The sequence below is a fragment of the Arachis stenosperma genome, chromosome 3, assembly GCF_014773155.1.
Source record: "Arachis stenosperma cultivar V10309 chromosome 3, arast.V10309.gnm1.PFL2, whole genome shotgun sequence".
Classification (NCBI taxonomy): Eukaryota; Viridiplantae; Streptophyta; class Magnoliopsida; order Fabales; family Fabaceae; genus Arachis; species Arachis stenosperma.
The window spans coordinates 26,988,794-26,994,404 of NC_080379.1; the positions used below are offsets into that span (position 1 = coordinate 26,988,794).

Genomic DNA, 5,611 nt, shown 5'->3' on the forward strand with positions numbered 1-5,611 from the left:
TTCTCCATGTCTTCCCTTTAATTCCGAGAAAAAATGAGGCGGTGTTGCTGTGAAGCTGGTGAGAATTTGATATATTTGTTTGCCATTCATTGTACTTTTGAACTAGTATCAGAGTATGCATCCCTTTAGCTTTTGATGATTAACTTTGCTCGTGAATGAAATGAAGTTATAAATGTGAAAGTATTTTCTTTGTTATTATGGTCATATCACGTGCCCAGGATACTTAATTCTTTTATTGATTCATTATATTAATTTTCATCCATCATTTCTTTCGTAATATCTTGATAGGAGGGCTCTGGAGTACATATACATTGGAAAGGAGCTGCAGAAATACTTCTTGGAGCATGTACGCAATATCTTGATTCAGATGGTCATTTGCAATACATTGAGGGAGAGAAGGTTAGCAGCAATTTCAAGTACTGAGATGAAAATAACTGAAATGATTACCACTAAAAGAATGTGATTACCACTAAAATCACCTTTTGATAGATCGGTATCAATATTTAAGAAACATGGAATGTGATTACCACTAAAATCACCAAATTCTTATCAATTCGATTAGAGTGTTGTTTGAAGCAACTTACTTTATGCCAAAGTTTGCAAAATCAGCTAACGTAACAACTGATAATATTTCACAAAGTATAGCAATTGAAAGCAGTTGATAATTTTTCTTTTTCAGCATCTTCCAAGTTGATTAATTATTGTAAAACTTCTTTCAGGTAGCTTTCAAGGAGGCTATTGATAACATGGCTGCTCGCAGCTTGCGTTGTGTTGCCATTGCTTACAGATCATATGAATTAGACAAAGTTCCATCTAATGAAGATGATTTGGCCCAATGGTCGTTACCAGAAAATGATCTTGTTTTGCTTGCTATTGTTGGAATAAAGGTAAAATTCAAGGATAAGTTTTTTCTGGCAATGTTAAACACTTAAACTTGATTGTGTCCGATAAATTAAATATTCATAAGTATTGTTTTAAAAGCTCAAGGCTCTGGGGATGCGTATAACGTAAATGTATTACGAGATTTGATTTATTTTTTATATTATTCTGGATGCACTTCGAAATATTTTTTATTATTTGAATGTTGTACCTGGTCCTTATGATATCAAATTAACTCGGCCTATCTTTCATCTAAGCTAAAACTATTCTGTATCTTTAGGATCTTTGTCGCCCTGGTGTCAAAGAAGCAGTGGAACTATGCACTAAAGCTGGTGTCAAGGTAATATATCATTTTAAAGTTTGATGCGTATAGTTTTCATATTGATTAATCAAGGCTCAATTTAATATCTTCATGTTTAGATAGTAGCTAACACGAGAAATTAACTAGTGAGTCTGTTGGGACATGGTTTCATACTTTATCCCAGCATTAGTGTTAGTGTTACTCCAAAATGTAATAAAAGGAAACAAACATCTTACACAATGAAGTATGAACTCACAGGTACGCATGGTTACCGGAGACAACCTTCAAACAGCAAGGGCAATAGCTTTGGAGTGTGGGATACTTACTCCTAATGACAAGCTTTTGCTTGTGCAAGCTCTACGTAAAGGAGGTGAAGTTGTTGCCGTCACAGGAGATGGAACCAATGATGCCCCTACACTTCACGAGGTCTGTTTTATTCCTTAGTTTCATCCGTACAACATTCTAGGATATAGATTCTTGCAATTATGATAGGTGTTCTGGCTAGTTGGTGTTCAAGTTTAACTTCTGTCTTTAGGCCATCATTATTTGATTACACAGTCATGTTCCATTTTCCATGAATTTAAATTAGTTTCCTTATAAATTTGTATAATTGATCTTGTGTTTTAATATTTTACTATATAAATCTTAGTATTAGGAATAGGTTTGCTTAGAGCTATAGAGTTGGTACTTTTATAGGGTCTAATTAGATTTTTTCTGGTTCGAAGGTTTGATGTGAAGGGCTATGTGACTAGGGTTTGGGAATCTTGACTGGAAGAGGACACATGAGGAGGCAGAAGCTTTGGGAAGGTGTCCAGGTTTGCAGTGCAACTTCTGTTTTGCTTAAACATATGTATATCATTTTAAAAAGATTGGGCTCATGCATTTATTTTAATTCTTCTTCAGAATCTTGTAAATCTGAAGCTAGTAGATCTTGATTATTCATCGCACCTAGTCGAGCTCCCAGATTTCTCCAAGGCCCCAAATCTTGAAGAAGTAAATGTTTCCAACTGCAAGAGTCTGCAGTAAGTTCCTTAATCTATTTTATCTTCTCAAAGGCTGGGTTATCTCTTTCTAAATGATTGTAATGAACTAAGAAGTTTCCAGCACAACATTCATCATCAATCTCTTAAGACACTCTCCTTCTATAGCTGTATTGGTCTCAGAGAGTTCTCGTTGACACAGCTTAACCACAGCACAGACATTGGTGTTATCAGCTCCGCTTGAACGGCTGAAACTGGATTACTGTTCCAACCTTTCTCTGCTGCCAGACAATATAAGCATGCTTTCATCATTGAAGGACTTATCAATGTGTCACAACAGTGTGAGAAGCTTGCCCGAAAGCATTAAGCATCTATCACGGCTGAAATACCTCAACTTGAGTAATTGCGAGAGGCTTCAATCTATACCAGAGCTTCCATCGTCCATTTTGGGGTTAATTGCTTTTAACTGAAACACAACAGCTCCTATTTTAGTTGAATCACTTCATAACCTTGTTCCTGGCAAGTGATTCTTTTTTGTCTTTTGAAAATAAAATACTTTTTTGTGATGACTGAACTTTTGGAAAACATGTCCGATATTGTCCGAATACTCCTCTAGTTCTCAAGGGCATTACCTTAAGCATTTATGGAGGAGAAAAGATTGGTGTTGTAGGCCGAACTGGAAGTGGAAAATCAACTCTTATTCAAGTTTTCTTCAGGCTGGTTGAACCTTCAGGAGGCAAAATAATTATTGCTTCATGATCTTAGATCTCGCTTTGGTATCATTCCTCAGGAGCCTGTCCTTTTCAAAGGAACTGTCAGAAGTAATATTGATCCAACTAGACAGTACACAGATGAAGATATATGGAAGGTGATGAGCGGATAATTTATACGCTTTTTGGCATAGTTTTTACATAGTTTTTAGTAAGTTCAAGCTACTTTTAGGGATGTTTTCCTTAGTTTTTATGTTAAATTCACATTTCTGGACTTTACTATGAGTTTGTGTGTTTTTCTGTGATTTCAGGTAAATTCTGACTGAAATTGAGGGATTTGAGCAAAACTCTGAAGAAGGCTGACAAAAGGACTGCTAATGCTGTTGGAATCTGACCTCCCTGCACTCGAAATGGATTTTCTGGAGCTACAGAACTCCAATTGGCACGCTCTCAACGGCGTTGGAAAGTAGACATCCATGGCTTTCCAGCAATATATAATAGTCCATGCTTTATTCGAAGATTGACGACGTAACTTGGCGTTAAACGCCAAGTTCATGCTGCTGTCTGGAGTTAAACGCCAGAAAAACGTCATGATCCGGAGTTGAACGCCCAAAACACGTCATAACTCAAAGTTCAACGCCAAGAAATGCCTTAGCTCGTGGATTGATCAAGCTCAGCCCAAGCACACACCAAGTGGGCCCCGGAAGTGAATTTATGCATCAATTACTTACTCATGTAAACCCTAGTAGCTAGTCTAGTATATATAGGACACTTATCTATTGTATTAGACATCTTTTGACCACTTTAAACTCTTTATTCATTCGGTCACTTGATCATGGAGAGGGCTGGCCATTCGGCCATGCCTGAACCTCTTTTGCTTATGTATTTTCAACGGTGGAGTTTCTGCACACCATAGATTAAGGGTGTGGAGCTCTGCTGTACCTCAAGTATTAATGAAATTCTATCTTCTTTTATTCAAATCTCTCTTATTCTTATTCCAAGATATTCATTCGTACTCAAGAACATGATGAATGTGATGAGTTAGATAACCCTCATTATTATTCTCACGTATGAACGCGCGTGATTGACAACCACTTCCGTTCTACATGCAAAGAAGCTTGAATGTGTATCTCTTAGATTCACCAACAGAATCTTCGTGGTATAAGCTAGATGGATGGCGGCATTTATGAGGATCCGAAAAGTCCAACCTTGTCTGTGGTGTTCCGAGTAGGATCCTGGGAATCCGGAAAGTCTCACCTTGTCTGTGGTATTCCGAGTAGGATTCCGGTAATGAATGACTGTGACGTGCTTCAAACTTGTAACCTGCTGGGCGTTGGTGACAGACGCAAAAGAGGGACTCTATTCCAGTAGGGGAGGGAACCAACCGGTGATTGGCCGTACTGTGACAGAGTGCGTGAGCATTAGCTTTCACTGCGAGGATGGGATGTAGCCATCAGCCATGGGTGATGCCTCCAGACTGGTTAGCTGTGCGAGTGACAGCCGCATAGGATATTTCCCCGAGAGGATTGAAAGTAGCCACAGCTGATGGTGAACCCCTATACAAAGCTTGCCATGGAAAGGAGTAAGAAGGATTGAGTAGAAGGAATAGGAGAGCAGGCGTCCGAGAGCTCTACAGCATCTCCATTCCGCTTATCTAAAATTCCTACCAATGAATCTACATAAGTATTTCTTTCCTTTTTATTATTTATTTTCTATTTTATTGGAATCTAATTAAATATCATGTTTAAATCCGTCTGACTGAGATCTACAAGGTGACCATAGCTTGCTTCATACCAACAATCTCTGTGGATTCGACCCTTACTCACGTAAGGTTATTACTTGGACGATCCAGTACACTTGCTGGTTAGTTGAACGGAGTTGTGAAGAAAATAAACAGTGCCATAAGAGTATACATCCTTTATAAACAAATAACAAGTGATCACAATTTCGTCCACCAGAAGGTAAAACACACATAGACACACCTTTATTTCTGGTTTGGTTCTATCCTTATGTGGCCTAAAATTCATGTTAAACTAAGTTTCTATAGTGTTGTAGAGTTTGGAAAGGTGTCAACTAAAAGAGGCAGTGTCTGCTAAGCCTGAAAAGTTTGACTCTTTATGTACATTTTTTTGTGAAAACCATTTTGCTTGAACTGCTTGAAATTCATCATTTTACATTTGCACTAATGGGAATAATGCTCTTGTTCTTGACCTATCAGTGGTAGATAATGGAGAGAATTGGAGTGTGGGGCAGAGGCAGTTGCTTTGTTTGGGGCGGGTTATGCTTAAGCAAAGCTGGCTCATGTTTATGGACGAAGCATTCAAGTTGAGTATTGACGTGCGGAAAACGATCCGACACAAAAGTCACCGGCAAGTGCACCGGATCGCATCAAGTAATAAAAACTCACGGGAGTGAGGTCGATCCCACAGGGATTGAAGGATTGAGCAATTTTAGTTTAGTGGTTGATTTAGTCAAGCGAATCAAGATTTGGTTGAGTGATTTGTGATTTGCAGAATTTAAATTGCATGGAAAGTAAAGGGAATGTGTAAATTGCATGAAATTAAAGAGTGCAAGAATTAAATTGCTAAATCTTAAAGAACAAGTAATATAAATTGCAGAAACTTAGAATGCAAGAAATGTAAATTGCGGAATCTTAAATTGCAAGAAATGTAAATGACTTGAAATGTAAAGGGAATTGGGAATTGGATTTGCAGCAATTAAACAAGGCAAAATAAATTGCA

General features: G+C 37.9%; 1 pseudogene; it reads left to right on the forward strand.

Moving 5' to 3' along the window:
* The first annotated feature begins 1,962 nt into the window (after positions 1-1,962).
* LOC130965756 (ABC transporter C family MRP4-like) lies at positions 1,963-5,605 on the forward strand (annotated as a pseudogene).
* Positions 5,606-5,611: the final 6 nt, after the last annotated feature.